This window comes from Rattus rattus, chromosome 10 (assembly GCF_011064425.1).
Source record: "Rattus rattus isolate New Zealand chromosome 10, Rrattus_CSIRO_v1, whole genome shotgun sequence".
In the NCBI taxonomy this organism is placed as follows: domain Eukaryota; kingdom Metazoa; phylum Chordata; class Mammalia; order Rodentia; family Muridae; genus Rattus; species Rattus rattus.
In genome coordinates, this window is record NC_046163.1 from 21,591,913 (window position 1) to 21,613,439 (window position 21,527).

Consider the following 21,527-nt stretch of genomic DNA (forward strand, 5'->3'; position numbering starts at 1 on the left):
TCCTCCCTGGAAGTCCTGCTTGCCTACAGGGGTTGGCCACTTCATTTTTCATATCCCCAGTTTATCAGAATCTCAGCAAGTGTCACCCACATTGACACCCCAGGACCTTTTCTATCCCACATCTCCAGGTATTCCCAGAGATAACCCCTCATGTAGACTGCAGTTCTTACTCTCAGACTTTTCCTGCACTACCTGTCCCTACACCTGTCCCCATCCATTATCCCTTCTCCCACCTAGTTCCCTCCCTACATATATCTCCAGTGAATATTTAGTTTCTACTTTTTAGTGAAAAAAGCATCCTCCCTTGGAAACTGGTTATTACATAGTTTTCTTTGATCTGGGAATGACAGCATGGTTATCATGTACTTTATGGCTAATGCTTAATTAGAAGTGAATACATATTATGATTGTCCTTATGGGTTGGTTATCATACTGGAGATGATTTTTTTCTAGTTCCAACCATATGCCTGTAAACTTCATGATGTCTTTGTTTTTAAGAGCTGAATAATATTCCATCATGTAGAAATTCCATACTTTATCTAATCAAAGATGTACAACTGAGGTACATCTAAGTTGTCTCCAGGTTTTTGGTTGCTACTCATATAGCTGAGAAAATACCCTGTGGTATAGTGTGGAATCTTTTGTTTATATAACAAGAGTTTTATAGCTGGGTCTTGGGGTAGAAAATTTTTCTGAGAAACTAGTAAAGTGGTTGTACCAGTTTTCACTTACACCAGTAGTGGAGGGTATTCCCCCTGCTCCTCATCCTCACTAGCATGTGTTGTCATTTGAAGTTTTGATGTATGTAATTCTGACAGGTGTGACAGGTACATAATGGAAACTTAAGAGTTGTTTTGATTTCTTGTTGAATATATCTTTAAGTGATTCTTGACCTTTAGAGATTCCTCTGCTGGGAATTTGGTATTTAGGTCTGTATCCCACTTTTAATTGGGTTATTGATTTGTTGATGTTTAATTTCTTCATTTCTTTATATATTTTGGATATCAGTCTCTTGTTGAAGGTAGGATTGGTGAAGAACTTTTCCCATTGTGTATGCTCTCACTTTGTCCTATTGATGGTGATTTTCTGTTAAAAAGCTAATCAGTTTCACGAGGTCTCATTTATTAATTGCTGACATCACTGCCTGAATTTTTGATGCTTTGCTCAGGAATTTGTGTGCTGAGACAATATTGTGTTAGCTGTTTCCTGTCAACTTATTCTTTAAAAGAATAACAAAAGCATACAGTGGAGAATGGACAGGCTCTATAAAACAAATGATGCTGGAAACAGAAAATCCAGATGTAGGATGATGAATATAGGCTCCTTAACCCCACATAACAATCAACCAAAACCAGGCCAAAGTCACAAATACATTTTAAGCTAAAGTTGTTACAGTACAATATATGAAAAGACATAATGCAAAATACTTCAACTACAATATATAAAGATAAAACCATAAAATATCTGAATGCCAGAGAACAAAATAATGTATTCAATAAATGGATAAGTTAAACATTCACTTAGCAAAGGATGAAAAATAAATGACTAGCAAATATAAGGAAAAAAAGCTTCAAAATGTTGGTCATCAGTAAAATGAAAATCTCAGTTATACCCACATATTAGGGAAGCTAGTAAAATTACTGATATTGGTATAAGGAGACTTGAGCACTTATACACTACAATGAAAAATGAAAGTCAGCATTGTTTCTATAGGAATCAGTATGAAGACTCCTCTAACACTACAAATAGAATTCCTGTGTGATCCAGTTGCCTTATTCTTGGGTAAGCTGAGGCAATCCACTGAGGATACTTGCATATACTGTATATGTACAGGTTTATACACATGCATACACACACACACACACACACACACACACACACACACACACACTGGTGTTTTATTAGTAAATAAAAGAAATGGATTTATGGACTTTCCTTTTCATAAGAAAGGAGATCATCAGATTAAATAAAATAAGTTGTATCATATTTCACATGGTCTTCCACAGAGACATCTAGGTTTAGTACCGAATCTGAAAACAGAGATTGTGTGAAGTTGGAGAAAGGTAAATTATAGAATTGTGATTCACAACAAATTCTTTAAGTCTTTATAACAGTAGTCCAAATGTTCTTTGATTTCATTCTTTCTCAGATATAGAATTGCAAAGCATTTCCTAACACCTTCATATTTGTAAAGATTTCCATTTATAGTTACTACCATGTAAACATGTTTCATTAGTTGCCACAAAGTAAAAGAACATCTGTTGAAAATTTAGAAATTTTAATATTTCTTTACCAAGATAGTGTTTAGAATACAGATGTGGTCTGGGATTCATTTAGTTTCCTTGAGGGATATTTTCCATTATTCAGGACCTTGTGTAGAACTTTTAGTATTTGGAAAGAAACAGAACCTCATTTATTTTCTTCCAACCAGTGCTTCTAATTTTTCTGAAAAGCAGACACCAGTTGTTAATTTCCCTAGAATTAAACAAACACAGGTGCTAAAATCAGTTTCCTCCTATTTTCTCTACCTATTTGTGCTACAGAAAGGCATTGAGTTTCTGGAAAAAAAACACATTTTTCCAATTCATATCATCTAAAGAAGTGCCAGGCAAAATGAGCTGCCAGGACATGAGCCATTGCAGACATCCGTATGTATAGTGTAAGCAGGTGTTCCATTTGCACTTTGCCAGAAGCAAACTGTCTTTTCAGGTTTTCAGAGAAACCTTCATACAAAAGAGGAAACAGTAACAACTACTCCTAGTAGAAGTTGATCAATAGGAGAGCAATGCAGAGTTTTTAAATAAAGGATTGAGACAGACACAATATATTTAAACACCCTAAATATACCTATGCAGTTAGGATCCCAGTTAATTAATAACCTCAGGAGTACTGCATATAAACCAGCAGAGCAAAGCCAAAAAATCAGGACCAGAACTGGTAAAGTGTCCTTTACATAAAACACAGATCATTTTCATGGTCATGTAAATAGAGAGTTATATATACTTCATAAATGGAAAACAGAGGCTTATCTTTTGGTGGTTATGCAACCTATTTGAAGTCACAAAGTAAGCATTATAATAAAATCTAAACCCATAGCAGCGTGGTTATGAAGCTTCATTTCAAGAACTAGTAACTTGCTTTCTCTCAGCCCTCCTATGATGTTCTTCAAGGCTGCATTCCATGTAACTAGAATGAGACATGTGGGTTTTATTTTGAGAACATGATGATGCCTTGAAAAAAAAACATTATTGTTTCTCTTCTTGTCCATAGATTACAGGCACACTATTAAGGATCTACTTGAGTCAGACCATCAAATCAAATGAAAATCTGAGTGTAAGTCTATTGTTTTTATTCACTTTATTAGGGAAGAATTGGAAGGCAATCATTTATCTATAAATTATAGTCCCAACATATGCTACGTTGCAATCAGATGCTAAGGGGAAGATGCTGGAAAAATGAAGATGAAGGGAAAGGGGAAGTCAGAGAGACTTGAAGTTAAGGGTTTCAGCTGGCATAGAGGTCTATGAGCACAATACGAATGTACCATAAGGAAAAAAGACAGCAGACATAGGTGAAAGAGTTAAATGCCCAGTGCCACCGATGCCTTATTTCTTTGGATTTGGGGGTTGTTGAGATTCCACAGACCACAGAATATCAGAATGTTATAGTCTAGTGTAATTGAGTTTTTGTTTTGTTTTATTTTGTTCTTTGTTTGCTTTGCTTTGCTTTTGTTTGTTTTGTTTTGTGTTAGTTTTAATTATCTTTAATGCTTTTTTTTTATAACACAGTATAGTCATTACCCGCCTCCTCGTCTGCCCTCTGAAAGTTCTTCATCCCATTCTTCCAAGAGGATGTCCCCACCCCATCCACCCTTCCAGGCATCCCTACTCAACAAGATAAAACCCATATTTGGTACTATTATAAGGGCCAAGAAAATTTGCCTTAACAAATCATTGGCCCTAAGATTAGAATCTTCTACTGGTATAGTTACTACTACTACTACTACTACTACTACTACTACTACTACTACTACTGCTGCTGCTGCTGCTGCTGCTGCTGCTGCTGCTGCTGCTGCTGCTGCTGCTGCTGCTGCTGCTGCTACTACTACTACTACTGCTACTACTACAACTTCTACTTCTGCTACTATGACCCTCATCATCAACAACATCATCATCATCGTGCCATATTAACATATTATAAAACTGAATCCTAGTGGCTCATTTCTGTAACAATCAATTACTTTATCCCTCAGCCTTCTTTAGGGAGCTTATAGATGGCAATGAGCAGAGAGACGCAGAACTGGTCAAGACGCAGAATAAAAGAGATTATGGAATGTTCATATCACAATGAGGCATCTATAATATGACCCTTCCCAAATGCTCAGAGATCGCTATGTATTCACAACATTAAATTTATAAAAGCTAAAGCAAGTGGATGACTACCATATAAATCCTGCCAATCCATGAGATAGGAGATATTCCACCTACCGAGAACTTCTTGATTTCCTTCCTCAGAGAATCAAAGATCTTTCACTTGCTTGGTTAGAGTGACACCAAGGTATTTTATATTATTTGTGACTATTGTGAAGGGTGTCATTTCCTTAATTTCTTTCTCAGTCTGTTTATCCTTTGAGTAGAGGAAGGCAACTGATTTATTTGAGTTAATTTTATATCCAAACCCTTTGCTAAATTTGTTTTTCAGGTTTAAGAGTTCTTTGGTGGAATTTTTAGGGTCATATAATTATACTATCATATCACCTGCAAATAGTGATATTTGATTTCTTCCTTTCCAATTTATATTGCTTTGACCTCTTTTTGTTGTCTAATTGCTCTGGCTAGGGTTCAAGTACTACATTGAATAGGTAGCAAGAGATTGGGGATCCTTGTCTAGTTTCTGATTTTAGAGGGATTGTTTTAAGTGTCTCTCCATTTAATTTGATGTTGGCTACTGGTTTGCTGTATATTGCTTTTACTATGTTTTAGTATAGGACTTCAATTCCTGATTTTTCCAAGATTTTAATCATAAAGGGGTGTTGAATTTTGTCAAATGCTTTCTTAGCATCTAATGAGAGGATCATGTGTTTTGTTTTTCCTTTGAGTTTGTTTATAAAGAAGATTACATTGATGGATTTCCTTATATTGAACCATCCCTGCATCCCTGGTATGAGACAATGGACATGGACAATGATCATTTTGATGTTTTCCTGGATTCGGATTGTGAGAATTTTATTGTATATTTTTGGATTGATATTCATAAGAGAAATTGGTTTGAAGCTGTATTTCTTTGTAGGGTCTGTGTGCAGTTTAGGTATAAGCATCATTGTAGCTTTAAAGAATGAATTAGGTAGTGTTCTCTCTGTTTCTGTTTTGTATAATAGTTTGAAGAGTATTGGTATTAGGTCTTCTTTGAAGTTCTGATAGAATTCTGCACTAAACCCTTCTGGTTCTTTGGCTTTATTTTTTGTTGGGAGACTTTTTTTTTTTTTTTTTTTTTTTTTTTTTTTTTTTTTTTGGAGCTGGGGACCAAACCCATGGCTTTGCACTTGCTAGGTAAGCGCTCTACTGCTGAGCTAAATCCCCAACCACTGTTGGGAGACTCCTAATGACTGCTTCTATATCTTTGAGAGTTATAGGACTGTTTCAATGGTTTATCTGATCCTGATTTAACTTTGGTACCTGGTATCTGTTTAGAAAGTTGTCCATTTCATGCTGATTTTCCAGTTTTGTTAAGTATAGGCTTTTGTAATAGAATCTGATAAATATTTCAAACTCCTCAATTTCTGTTATGTCTTCCTTTTCATTTCTGATTTTGTTAATTTGGATACTGTCTCTGTGCCCTCTGCTTAGTCTGGCTGAGGTTTTATCTATATTGTTGATTTTCTAAAAGAACCAGATCTTGGTTTTGTTTATTCTTTGTTCTTTTTGTTTCTACTTGGTTGATTTTAGCTCTGAGTTTGATTATTTCCTGCTGTCTACTCCTTTTGCATGTATTTGCTTCTTTTTGTTTCAATGTTTTCTGGTATGCTGTTAAGCTATTAGTGTATGCTCTCTCCAGTTACTTTTCGGAGGCATTCAGAGGTATCAGTTTTCCTCTTAGCACTGCTTTAACTGTGTCACATAAGTTTGGCATGTTGTGCCTTCATTTTCATTAAATTATAAAATATCTTTAATTTCTTTATTTCTTCCTTGACTAAATTATTGAGTAGAGCATTGTTCAGTTTGCATGTGTATGTGGACTTTCTATTGTTTTGGTTGTTATTGAAGACCAGGCTTATTCTGTGGTGATCTGATAGGATACATGGAACTATTTCAACTTTCTTGCATTTTTTGAGGCCAATTTTGTGACCAATTACATGGTCAATTTTAGAGAAGGTACCATGAAGTGCTGAGAGGAAGGTACATTCTTTTAGAATGAAATGTTCTATAGATATCTATTAAATACAATTGTTTCATAACTTCTGTAAGTTTCACTGTGTCTCTCTTTAGTTTCTGTTTCCATGATCTGTTCATTGATTTTCCTCTACGATTCATAGACTCATTAATCTAAGATTAGATCATTGGTATTTATCTGCAAGATATGAGTGCCACCATTACACAAATTTGTAAATATTCAAAATAAAATGAAGGGCAAATTCGAAACATTTCCTTATCGGCTTCAATAATACCATATAGCTTTTAAGACTTTCTAGCATAAATGTGGCATATGTTCCTAAATTAAATATCACACATTGAGATTTCTTTTTTTCTTTTTTTCTTCCATCTTTATTAAATTGGGTATTTCTTTTTTTCCCCATCTTTTTAAATTGGGTATTTCTTTTTTACATTTCAAATGTTATTCTCTTCCCCAGTTTCCAGGCCAACATCCCGTTAACCCCTCCACCTCCCCTTCAATATGGGTTTTCCTCCTCCCCTTCCTCCCCCCATTACCGCCCTCCCCCCAACAATCCCGTTCACTGGGGTTCCAGTCTTGGCAGGACCAAGGGCTTCCCCTTCCACCTGTGCCCTTACTAGGCTATTCATTGCTACCTATGCAGTTGGAGCCCAGGGTCAGTCCATATATAGTCTTTGGGTGGTGACTTAGTCCCTGGAAGCTCTGGTTGCTTGGCATTGTTGTTCATATGAGGTCTCAAGCCCCTTCAGCTCTTTCAATCTTTTCTCTGAAAACTTTTACATTTTATGATACTCCTTTTCAAACTTTTTTTATCTTAAATTTAATTCATGTTCTTACAATTCTTTAAATCTAATAGGAAGATCTCTGTTGAGGATTAGTCTTTTGCTGTGTATTATAATGCTAAATACTGGCCTTCAATATCTGGTTTCCTCTGGGTTGAGAAATCCTCCCATATGCACACCAAGTGATGCTTTGTAATCTCCTTATCTTAAAACTATTGGTTGAATAAAAATGCCTACAGCCTATAGCTGGGCAGAAAAGAGGTAGAAATAAGTCCCAGGACTGAGAACTGAGGCAGAATCACAAAAAAAAAAAAAAAAAAAAAAAAAAAAAAAAACAGGTGAAAGGAGGAAAGATGCCATGGGGTAAGGGATCATGAAAACTGGCCATGAGAGCTGAATGTTAGAACTAAGAGCCGCCAAGTGTAACAGGGCAAGTTATATTTTGGGATTCTTGGTAGGGAAAAGACATAAGGTAGCACAGAATGTAGATATCTTCCCAGCTCCAGTGTCTTCTAAAGTTTACTCTAAATGTAAAGAAATTGTGTCTATCTGAAAGCTGAATGATCAAAGGTGAGGTAGAAACCCTGTATAATGTTAAATATTTACCACAATAGATCTCACTTTCTTAACAGGGCATAATGTAAGTGAAAATATATTCTGAAAACTAGACTGTCTAGTACCACAGTAGAGAAGAGGATCTTCTCACACAGAATGTAAACTCAGAAATTTGCCTGTCATCTACAGACACTGCCACAATGTTTATTAACAAAACCCCATTTATACAATAACAAATGAGGAAATTGTCTTACATGCTTTATGATATTTAAAGTATATCCTCAGGAAATACTTCTATGAAGGACAATTTTATAAAACAGGAAAAAAACCACATAACTTGCATCGTCCAATCTCTTCAGGCAAAGAGAAAAAAACAGGATAGTTCATGATTTTGTAGTTTCCATTATATTTTTCATTATTTAGTTGATAATATTTAAGTGATTCCTAAAGGAAGAAAACTATTTAACATCATGAAAATGTTATTCCTATAACAATTTGGCACTTATCCTCTCATAATGACTTTAATACAAGCTTGATAATTTTGCTATTAAGTAAAAACTAATTTTCTGAAACACTGACAATATAATTAAATATCAAATTAAAATTCTAATCTTACATCGATGCATTTCAAGTCGTAAGCTATTGTGTAGGAGCAAAAAATATAATTGCTCAAAATTATAATTTAGCAATTATATACTCAGTTGTATTATTTTAAGAACAAATTTTTGTGGAACTGAATTCTAAGACTTTTGCTTTATTTCATTTCCAATATGTATTTTTTTAAATAACTTTTTAAAGTCTTTCACAATTTATTTTTTTTCCTATTTTTTCTTATTGGGTATATTTTTATTTACATTTCAAATGTTATTCCCTTTCACAGTTTCCCAGACATAAACCCCCTACCCTATTCCTCTCCCCTTCTTCTATAAGAGTGTTCCTCTCCCAGTCCACCTCCCTTCCCATCCCCCCACAATCCCCTACAATTTATTTTTTATGAATAACTAATTTGCTCTAATGTTTTTCTATATACCCTGTGTACAGAGAGGAACTCAGATCCATCTTATAAATTTTGTAAGTTTTCTGAAATGTTATCTTCAGTACCCAAAATCATCTTCAGTGATGATCTTGCTATGTATCCATCTTGCTATGTTGCCTCAGATTTTCTTCATTTCCTAAATTCCTCTATTCTCCTATAACCTAATGGTGTGATTATGGATGTGTGTCAGCATAATCAGTTTAATCTCCTGTAGATTGAACCAAGGTTTGTGCATAATTGGCCAGCCCTCCACAAATGGAGCTATAGCCTTAGCCCTAGGCTGGGTTTTGCTTACCTTCTGTATTCCATCGATTTACGCAAATGAATGTAGTAGACATACCTCAAAACTGTTGATATTCAAATGAACAAGTTAGCATGCATGTTAAAATTACCTATCTCAGAAGAAACAGTAAGATTAATTTCAATAGCTATAACAGCCTAACAAAAATACATGTAAATGACAACTTAGCACATCATAGTTTGAAAATATGTCTATGATGATGTACTTGATGAGTCCTAGAAATATCAGCTTCCTAGGTTTTAATAAATCCTGCAGAAATGATTATACAATCGTTCCTGATTTAGCTTTACATCCTATTGATGTCATGTTTTACCCCTATTTACACCCTATACATTATGTTAAATTCTAATATCTTTCTTTTGGGAGAGTTTCATTCACTTTTTTTTAGACCCTAGCACTACCTTAAAATCTTTTCACTATCAAACAATCCTTTGATATTCAACTTTGAATTTAGGCATTAAAATTAACATGGCATTGCCCTTTTTAAATACAACTCAATACATGTATAGCACTAATAATTGCCAGAAAAATGTTTAGTTCAAAAAAGAAAAATTTAACTAAAAACTAAGAGAAACAAAAGTTTTACAGTATCAGGAGCTTCTCTCTAGCGTATCAAACACATTTAATTATTTTCCCCTTCAACCTCCTTGAAACTTTCCTTTATCACTCATCAAATCTTTTTTTATTGCATGAATACACTTATACCTGTGGGAATATTTTTAAGCACCTTTATTTCTTTTTATACATATTAACCATTGTGAAATTCAAAGCAAAACAAATGTGATACCCAGACAATTTCCTCCCATTCGGCACATGCACCAACAGAGAAAATTAGTCTAGAATAAAAGGCTCTGTCCTCTAAAAGTCACCAAATTAAGTAGACACATATAACTGCTTTGAAATCTTTTACAACATCCATGTATTTCTTAAAAATATCCTGCATTATAATTTTTCCTTAAATGCCTAGCACCACTCAAAGGCAGTGGATGGAACTTTCTAGCATTATGCCTTTATTTGATGATACATTGCATAAAATTTTACTTTCTTTACCCCAAATAGCATTACATTTATTTCCTTCTTCCTCCTCAACTTATCTGTTTTATGGTGCTCATTTCAATGCATCTACATTTATACATATAGCAATACTACCTGTATTAAAATATGTAGAATGAAATCAGGTAAAATAGAAAAGATAAAGCTCATTTGACATCTTACCTTAAGTTACCTATCTCCATTTAAGCTGAAAAGAAGGTTGGTAAATTGTCACCAGTCCTTTATTTCTCTTTCAAATTTTGTAAAGTGAATTTCATACATACTTGTGTTCACCAAAATATTCTGCTTAAGGTCATTCATCATCTTCATGTTATATCATTGGTATTATGCTTTGTCATTATGACAAAACTTTGTGGACCAAAAAGTATTATTTATTACCTCTGAGCACTTCCTTCTTGGATATTTGTCTCATGTTTCCTGTTTTATTTTCCTCTTATTTTTGTCTATAATTACATTTTATATTTTATATTAGTTTCTAAAATCTCTCCCACAATTAGTATTACTTCAGATCTCTGAAGTTATACTCACGTGTAGCTATCATGACGATCACAAGCTGGCCATATAGGTTAAGTGCAGAGATTTGGAAAGAGGAAAGAGCCAACATTTCCTCACCCATGTTCTCTATTTAGAAGATGGAAATAGACAGCAAAATGGTTTTCCTCAGAACCCCACCAAGTACTTAGTTTTTTTATTTTTTTAATTTATTTTAATTTTTACAGTCCAGATTTTATTCCCCTCTTTGTCTGCCCCTGAGGGTTCCACATCTCATTCCTCCTCTACACCTATCCCCTGCACTCCTCCCTCCTGTCTCCACAAGGATGACCCAACCCCACTTACCGAACCAGATCTCTAAACTTCCTAGGGCCTCCAGTCTCTTGAGGATTAGGTGCGTCTTCTTTGACTGAAGTCAGACCCAGGAGTCCTCTGCTGCATAGGTGTTGGAGGCCTCATCTTAGCCAGTATATGCTGCCTGGTTGGTGATCCAGGGTCTGAGAGATCTCACGAGTCCAGGTTAATTGAGACCGCTGGTCCTCCTACAGGGTTGATGTCCTCCTTAGCTTCCTTCAGCTTTTCCTTAATTCAATCTGAGGGGGTCAGCAGCTTCTTTCATTGGTTAGGTGCACATATCTGCATTGAATCCTTTCAGCTGCTTGTTGGGTCTTTTGGGGAGCAGTCACGGTAGATGTTTGGGAACGCCCCATAGTTTCAATAAAGGTGTCAGGTCTTTGGGTCTCCCCTTGATCTGGAACCCACTTTGGTATTGTCACTGGACCTTCTTATCCCCTGGCTCTTCTCCATTTTTATCCTTGCATTTCTTTCAGACAGGAAGAATTAAGGGTCAGAGCTTTGGCAACCCCATCCCTCATTGATGCCCTGTCTTTTTGCTAGAGGTGTATTCAATAAATTCTCTCTCACCGCTGTAAGACCTTTCATCTAGGGTCCACCTCATTTGAGTCCTGAGGATTTCTCGTTTCCCATTCTAGAGGGTCTTCCAAACATCCTTTCTCCCATGGTTGCTTGTTTCCATTATTTCTTCTGACCCTCAGGGATTCATAAATTTCCCTCCACCCAATACCAAATCATGTTTCCTCTCCCCCAACCCCATCCCCTTTCCCTTCCCTGTCCCTCCCTGCCTCACCACTTGTGGTTGCTTTCTTCTACCTCCCAAGGGAAACTGAGGCATCCTCATTTGGTTCCTTCAGCTTGCTGAACATTTTTAGTTCTGTAGACTGTACCTTGGGTATTCTGTACTTTTTTTTTTTTTTTGGCTAATATCTACTTATTAGGGAGAACATACCATGCATGTTCTTTTGGGTCTGAGTTATCACTCAGAATGACATTTTCTAGTTTCGTCCATTTACCTGCAAAACTCAGAATGTCCTCGTTCTTAATAGAGGAGTAGTATTTCATTGTGTAAATGAACCACATTTTCTGTATTCATTCTTCTCCTGTGGGACCTCAGGGTTGTTTGTACCTTCTGGCTATCACAAATAAGGCCGCTATGAACATAGAGGGGCATGTGCCCCTGTGGAATGGTGGAACATCTCTGAGATATAGTCCCATAAGTGGTATTTCTGGATATTTAGATAGGTCCATTTCCAATTTTTATTTTTTCCTTTTCCTTTTTTAATGTGTTTCCTATTTTTCTTTTTTTATTCAATAATTTTTATTTACATTTCAAATATTATACCATTTCCCAGTTTCCCATCCATAAACCCCCTTTCTGTCTCCCCTTCAACTATAAGGGTATTCCTCCTCTCCAATGACTCCATCTTCCTACCTCCCACCTTGACATTTTCCCTACACTGGGAAGTCCAGCCTTTTTTTTTTTTTTTTTTTCTGAGAAAACTCCAAATTGATTTCAGACTGGTTGTACCAGTTTGCAGTTCTACCAGCAATGGAGGAGTGTTCCTCTTTCTCCACATCCTCAACAACATGTGTTATTATCTGAGGTTTTGGTCTTAGACATTCTGACTGGTGTAAGGTAGAATTTCAGGATCATTTTGATTTGCATTTCTCTGATCACTAAAGATTTTGAACATTTCTTTAGGTGCTTCTAAGCCATTCAAGATTCCTCTACTGTGAATTCTCCATTTAGTTCTATACCCCATTTTTTGATTGGGATTATTTTGGGGGGATGATAAGCTTCTTGAGTTCTCTATATAGTTTGTGTATTAGCCCTCTGTCAGATGTGGACTTAATGAAGACTTTTTCCCAATCTCTAGGTTGCTAATTTGTCTTACTGACTATGTCCTTTGCTTTACAAAAGCTTTCTAGTTTCAAAAGTTTCCATTTATCAATTCTTGATCTTAAAGTGTGAGCCATTGAAATTCTCTTTAGGAAATTTCTGCCCATGCCAATGAGTTCAAGGCTCTTTCCTACTTTATTTTCTATTAGATTCAGTGTTTCTGGTTTTATGTTGATATCCTTGATCTAATTGGACTTGAGCTTTGTGCATGATGACATCCAGACATACATACAGACATCCAGTTAGACCAGCACCATTTATTGAAGATGCTTTCTTTTTCTCATTATATGTTTTTGGATTTTTTTTTGGCAAAGATCAAGTATTGGAAACTGTGTGGTTTTGTTTCCGGGTCTTCAATTCTATTTCATTGTTCAACTGTCTGTCTCTGTACCAATAGCATGCAGTTTTTACTATTGCTCTAAAATAGAACTTGAAGTCAGGGATGGTGATTCCCCCAGCTGTTATTTTGTTGTTAAGAATAATTTTTACTATTCTGTTTTTGTTGTTGTTGTTTTGTTTTGTTTTGTTTTGCCTTCCCAGATGAATTTGAAAATTGCTCTTCCAAATCTTTGAAGAATTATATTGGGATTTTGATGGGGATTGAATTGAATCCATAGATTGTCTTTGGTAGGATGGTGATTTTTACTAGGTTAATTCTTCTAATCCATGAGCAAGGGAGATCTCTCCATTTTCTGAGAACTTCTTCAATTTCTTTCTTGAGAGACTTGAAGTTCTTATTATAAAGGTCTTTCACTTGTTCGGTTAGAGTTATCACAAGATATTTTATATTATCTGTGGCTATTGTGAAGGGATGTGTTTCCCTATTTTTTTTCTCAGCCTGTTTATCATTTGTATAAAGGAAAGCTACTGATTTATTTGAATTAATTTTATATTCAGCTGATGTTGTTTATCAACTGGAGAAGTTCTCTGGTAGAAATTTTGGGGTCACTTATTATATTATCATATCATCTGCAAAGAGTGATACCTTTAATTCTTCTTTAGCAATTTGTATCCCCATGATCTCTTTTTGTTGTCCTTTTGTTCTAGCTAGAACATCAAGTGTTACATTGAATAGATATGGGGAGAATGGGCATAGTATTCGAAGTCCTTGCCAGAAGAGTCAGACAATGAAAAGAGGTCAAAGGGATACATATTGGAAAGGTAGAAGTCAAAATATCACTATTTGCAGATGATATTACAATATACATAAATGACCCCAAAAGTTCCAGCAGATAACGACTAAGCCTAATAAACAACATCAGCAAAGTGGCTGAGTATAAAATTAACGCAAACAAATCAGTAGCCTTCCTTTACACAAATGATAAACAGGCTGAGAAAGAATTTATGGAAACAACACTTTCACAATTGACACAAATAATATAAAATACCTCGACGTGACTTTAACCAAGCAAGTGAAAGATCTGTATGATAAGACTTCAAGTCTATGAATAAAAAATTGAAGAAGGTCTCAGAAGATGGAAAGATCTCCCACGTTCATAGACTGGCAGGATCAATAGAGTAAAGATGACCATTTTACCAAAAGTGATCTACCGATTCAATGCAAATCCCATCAAAATTTCAATCCAATTCTTCATAGAGTTAGAAAATTAAATTGTAAATATATTTGGAATAACAAAAAATAAACCAGGATAGCTAAAACTATGCTCAACAATAAAAGGACTTCTGGGGGAATCACCATTCCTGAACATCAAGCAGTATTACAGTGCAACAGTGATAAAAACTGTATGGTATTGTTATAGAGACAGGCAGATAGACCAGGGAAATAAAACTGAAGATCCAGAAATGAACCCACACACCTATGGTCACCTGATTTTTGACAAAGGGGCCCAACCATCCATTGTAAAAAAGATAGCATTTTCAACAAGTATTGCACGTTCGACTGGAGGTCAGCAGGTAAAAGAATAAAAATTGATTCATTCTTATTAGCCCGTACAAAGTTCAAGTCCAAGTGGATCAAGGACCTCCACATAAAACTCAATATACTACACCAAGTAGAAGAAAAGTTGGGGAAGAGCCTCAAGCACATGGGCACTGGGTAAAACCAATGAATGGAACACTAAGGATTATGCTCTAAGATCAAGAAGCAATAAAAAGGTCTTCATAAAATTGCAAAGCTTCTGTAAACAAAAGGACACTGTCATTATAACAAAACAGCAACCAATAGATTGGGAAAAGATCTTTAACAATAATACATCCAATAGTGGGTTAATATCCAATATATACAAAGAAGCCCTGAGGTTAGACCGCAGAGAATCAAATAACCCTATTAAAAATGGGGTACAGAGCTAAATAAAAATTCTCAACTGAGGAATATAGAATGGCTGAGAAGTACCTAAAGAAATGTTCAACATCCTTTGTCATCAGAGAAATGCAAATCAAAACATCCCTGAGATTCCACCTCAGACCAGTCAGAATGATTAAGATCAAAAGTCAAATGACAACAGATGCTGGCGAGGATATGTATAATGAGGAACACTCTTCCATTTTTGGTGGGATTGCAAGATTGTATAGCCACTTCTAAATTCTGTCTGGAGGTTCCTTAGAATATTGGACATAGTACTACCTGAAGACTCAGCTATTCCAGTCTTGGGCATTTGCCCAAAGATGCTCCAACATATAACAAGGCTATATGCTACAATGTTTATAGCAGCCTTATTTATAATAGCCAGAAACTGGAAAGTACCCAGATGTCCCTGAGCATAGGATGGGATACAGAAAATGTGGTACATTTACACAATGGAGTACTAATCAGCTATTAAAAACAATGACTTCATGAAATTCATAGGGAAATGGATTGTACTAGAAAATATCATCCTGAGTGAAATAACCCAATCACAAAAGAACATACATGATATGAATTCAATGATAAGTGGATATTAGCCCCAAAGCTCGGATTAATCAAGATGAAATCCACAGACCACATGAAGTTCAAGAAGAAGAATTACCCAAAGTGTGACTTCTTCAGTCCTACTTAGAAGAGGGTACAAAAATATTGACAGGAGGAAATACAGAGACAAAGTCTGAAGGAAAGGCCATACAGAGAATGTTCCCCCTGGGTATCCAGCCCATATGCAGCCACTAAACCCAGACAATATTACTGATGCCAAAAAGTGCATGCTGACAGGAGCCTGATATAGCTGTCTCTTGAGAGGCTCTGACAGAGCACGACAAATACAGAGGCAAATGATCCCAGCCAACCATTGAATTGAGAATGTGGTTCCAATGGAGGAGTTAGGGAAAGGATTGAAGGAGCTGAAGGGGTTTGCAACCCCATAAGATCAACAGTATGAACTAACCAGATTGCTCATGGACTAAACTACTATTCAAAGGGAGACCCATGGCTCCAGCTGCATATGGAGCAGATGGCCTTGTTGGGCACTAATGGGCTTAGCAGTCTTTGGTCCTGCCAAAGCTTGATGCCCCATTTTAGGGGAATTTCAGGGCATGGAGGCAGGAAGGTGTAGGTACTTGGGCAACATTCTCATATAGAAGGAGGAGGGGAATGACATAGGGGGTTTATGCATGGGAAACTGAAACAGGATAAAATTTGAAATGTAAATATAAAATACCCAATAAAAGATTAAAAATAAAAAAAACTATTAGGTATAGTGAGTTCTTTTAAATAAATTAAGAGACAGACAACATTTCAGGTTGTAACATTATAGTAATTGATAATGTTTAAAAACCATTGTTGATATACTATTAGCTTAACTATAGCTGTAATATATGTCACACAAAGACAGTTCTAATCTTAAATTTTATTATACTCCTTTCTGTATAATTAAATGAATGGCAGTGCATTAATCAATGACTTTATATAGACACTGCTTTATACTCCATAAATTAAATCTCAATCAAATGACAGTTTCATTTTCTATAAGTTTCAAGGTTTTGAAACCTACATTTTCCTTTCTTATACAGAATTTATATATTATGAACAATAGCATTTTAAAAATTAATCTTTGTATTAAAAATAGATTATTCTCCCAGTTTTTCTCTCCTCTTTTTACATTTACTACTGTTTACTCTTTGGAAAATAGCAGATCTCTAAGAGAGGACAACCAAATAGTACAAAGCAAGATACTACAATGCAAGGCTAAAGCCTTCATGTACACCGTGGACAAGGAAACCCAGTAGACTGAAAAGGGTCTCACAAACAGATAGAACAGTCAGAGACATCTCTATTCACACTGTTACGAATAATAGCCATAACATCGTACCTATGTGGTGCTGATCCAAGAAGTTCCCGTGCTTCTTGCTTTAGTCTTTGCGAGCCTATATGAGCCCTGTTTAGTTGATTTGGTGAGCCGTATTCTCATGGTGTCCTCCATCACTTTTGATTCCTACCGTGATTCCTCCCCCATCTTTTGTGAGTTTACGATCTACTGCAAAAGGAAGCCTCTTTGACGAGGACTGAAGAAGGCAACAATCTATGAGTATAGCAGCACATCAGGAATTTTTCTTTCCGACTTTTTTCTATTTTCTTAATTTTTGTGTTAATGTCTCACCCCCACTTCAGAATAACTGAAAAATAACCATTTTTTATGCCAGTCATTAACACACACACACACACACACACACACACACACACACACCACAACTTGACTCAGAGTAATATCATGCTGAAAATACATACTATTATATTCTGTATATTCTGTTTGCTAGTCTTAATAAATTCTACAACCAAAAGCTTCTCTTAGGACCAGTCAGAATAGAGGTCTAGTCCAAGTAGCTTGAGTTGGGCAGCTTTTCCTTCCTGTATCTGTGTATGAGTTCAAATACACAGAACAAACATTTTTTTTTTTTCATAAACTTACAGAGAAAGATGTTTGGAGTTGTAGCCTCAGGTAATTTTGAGCTAGGTCCCTGGTCAATATAAAGGTATGCATTCAATAAACCATCGTTGTATGACTAAAGTCAGTATTCACGTGGTTTGTGGAGTGACTCATGGGCCCCAGCATTAGGCAGTCATATTTGATTATTATATTCTAGGTCTCTAGGCTAACCAGTCGCCAGCTTTGGGCATCTTACCAATGTTAAGCATGCAGTTTCTGTTATATTTTTTTTTTTTAAATTTTAGTACCGTTTCCAACTAAGTCTATGAGAATATGTGTACTTTACTGAATTGCATCGTCTAACAAACAACTACAAATGGGTATGTCCTTCTGACATTTCTGGTATTTGGAGTTTAACTCTGAAGTTAAAAAGCAAATTAAACTTTCACAGCCGCAGAAACAGAGTGACATTCATCTTTCCTCTATTGAAGCTACATTAGTTGTAATTGAAACGGAAAATGGTGATGCAGATGTCAAGGCCCTTGAGCAATGAGGATTCTGCAAAATACTTAGTGGAAAAAGACTGTTGGGCTGTAACTGTAATAACTCACACATATCTGGTTTTAATTAGACTTTGCTAGACTGGATGACCTTCATTAAGCCTTCATAGGACATTTCCGTGTTGTCATGACAAGGAACGCTGTCGCTGAATAAAACACACCTGTTCTTTTCCTAGAAAAACTGAAGTTATATGAGGCTATACAGGCTAAAAACCTCATTAATCTATTGCCTTAGTATTTGCTGAAATTTTACAAGTTAGGTCCAGCATTATCAATGTAAATGTTCTATATATTCATCAATGGAATGTATATTTCATTTATATTGACACACTGGGACATAATATGTATATGTAAGCAAGTAATCTGTCACTCAGCTAATTGAACGTATTTGCAGAATTTCAATTTCTATTCTGAATCTTAATTTTCAGCTCATGTCAATTTTACAATTTTCTATTTTTTCCTCTTATTATAGGAAAAATTAACTTATTACTTCTATTTTATTATGTAACATAGATGTATTTATCATATTAACCTTGTATTTAATATTGTGTTTTGATACATCAGATCTCTTAGCTTTAAAAAGGGGTTAGAAATGTTCTTTATGATTTATTTTAATAAAGGATAGAGTGACAAAATTTTTTGCATCTAAAAAATATATGAATTATAATTATGGTCTTCTCAAGATTGCACTTCCTTTAAAGACAGAAGCCTTTATAAAACACACATTTGTGGAATGTATAAATAAACAAAGCAGATAGAAAACACATCAATAAGAGAAAATCCCAAAAAATTGTCGGTCTTACTCCATTTCTAATACTGTCTTCCATGTAATTTCCAACATTTCCCTCCACATTTTATTGGAAGAAAAAACTTGAAGTTCTGATTGTAAAATACCCTCTCTAACGTCCTTTAAATAAATGTGTGCTTCCAGCACAGCACTGTGTTTTCTGAACAGATGCTTTAATTAGGTGGCTGGATGGCTCTTCAGTTTTATCTCCACATGCAGCTTGGGTCTTCAAGAGGGTTGCCTGCTGATTTTCTTCCTTGCAGTACATTCTTCTCTCTTTAATTTGTTTCCACAGACATGAAGTGCTGAAAGAAGAACATTTTATAAGGAAATAGGCACTTCTGTGAGGATCTGAGGATGAGCAATTGAAAAAAAAGAGCACAAATCTTCAGCAAAATATGCGAGTGGATTCCTGCAGTAGGCATAGTGAATGCTCACACCGTGTTATGTGTTCTTGTTGGTCCTTATTCTATGTTCTGTATGATTCTGTTAAAAGCATACATCTATGTCTGCGTGTAAAAATTAACACTGTCACTTTCTTATAAATACGAACCCTACGAACATTTATTCTGTAGTCATCCTTTGTGTGTGTGTGTGTGTGTGTGTGTGTGTGCACACACCCGAATGTATGCGTATGTATGTATGTATGTATGTATGTATGTATGTATGTATGTATGTATGTATACGTTTGCCTGGAAAGCAATAAATTGTCATCTTTTTGGTATATTCTTGGCATATATTCAATGTACTAGGTTTAATGTTCTATAAAGGTATTTACAGATTATCTTGTCATGTCCCTTTTTGTGTTTACCATTGATACACTTCTCTTTATCTTCCTTTAAATTCTTCCTACCCTCTTTCATTTCCATAGACAACCTTGCTTCTATTTGAATGAAGTATGCATAATTAATTTATAACTCCATATTATTTTACTTGAATTTTAAATAAAGTACTTTTTTTACAAAGGACTTAATTTCAGTTATTTTAATGTTTATCATGTATGCCAAAATCCCTAAGAACAGGTGAAGCAGAGAGACCAAATATTGAAGGAAACCTGGGTTACATAGAGAATTTTAAGGAGTCATAAAATCCTGTATCAATTAAGAAAACAAAATATTTTAAAAAATCATAACTGTGTTTTAGACTTTGCTCATTTTTATTTGTTTTATTTATATTAAACTATTTTAAAATGAACAATTAAGATGCAATTAGTTAACTCATTTCTCTATTGTTGATTTATTTTAATATTAAACAGATAATTATTTAAATAATAAATTAAATAATTCATTTTAAGTTTGAAGTGATAGTTAGATTTATAATCTCTCCTATCTATAAATAAGTTTACAACACTTATAGTTAATACACAAATATATGGATATAGAAATCAACACAAATATATGGATATTGACTTTACTCCAAAAATGTATTACATGATTTGTATATTTAATTTGCCTTTTCAGTTGATATAAGAGTGAGCCAAATTTTATAGCAAATAATAAGGCATTGCCAATTAAAATTTGCTTGAGAGGATTACATATTTTGAAATTATACATAGGCCTTATTTCCTCAGGCCATCATTAAAATGGTTACACATTCAAAATATGTATTTAATAAAACTGTAAAGTAGAAAAATGTTTCAAGGCAAAGGCATGAATAATTTGTGTTAACTGCTTTAAATATTAGTAGCCTATCATTAGCAAGGGAGACCTCCTTTTAATTAAATGATCAGAGTGAATTTTCCAGGTGGAAACCTAAGCACAACTTTGCAAAGGGTGACAAGGAGCAATTTTAAAGGAGATTTGAAGAGCGTGTATCTCTCCAGAGTTTGCCTGGTTGAAGGTCTTGCCGTTGTACATACACACCATGCTGACGACCATCTCGGGCAGAATGATCAAGTCCCTAGGGTGGGTCTTCACCACCTCTGGCTTCTCCATGGGTGGCGCCTCCTTCTTGGCCTTCCTCAAGCGCTTGAGCAGTGAGTGCTGCTCCCTCTGCAGGCCTCAGTTCAGGCGCCGTCTCTGCCGGGCGCTGGACAACTGCCATCAGCTGCTCATAGGACATGTTCAGCCGCTGGTCGAGGTCCATTCCACAGTAGGTGAACTTGCAGAAGGTCCGCTTCTTCTTCTGCTCCACTTCAGCCATCTTGAAGTCTGGAAGGCACACTCTAACGAGAGGATTACCATCATTTATGGCAAATAAATTTCACTCTATAAAATCCCAAATCTAAATTTAGTTTAAAAACCTAATTGTCTCAAACCATACAAGTTTTTAAATAGAAAATTTTTCATGCGTAGTTTGACCATGGTTTACTGTTCCTCACACCTGAAATGCTCTCACTTGCAGAGAGTGCAGAGGACAGAGAAAACCAAATGCATTGAAGCAAGTATCACATGTGATTGTAACTCAGCTGTCTCGGTATCTGGGAAGCTGACTAGGATTTTCTGGAAGAAAAATATTCTCTTTAAACAACAGAGTCATGTCCCTAGTCTCCTTTAATAAATTTTAGATCCCTGTTACT

The 21,527-nt window shown here is 35.4% G+C and overlaps 1 pseudogene; it reads right to left on the reverse strand.

The window, feature by feature from the left end:
• Nucleotides 1-20,760: 20,760 nt before the first annotated feature.
• Nucleotides 20,761-21,151, reverse strand: LOC116911597 (annotated as a pseudogene).
• Between the last annotated feature and the right edge of the window lie 376 nt (nt 21,152-21,527).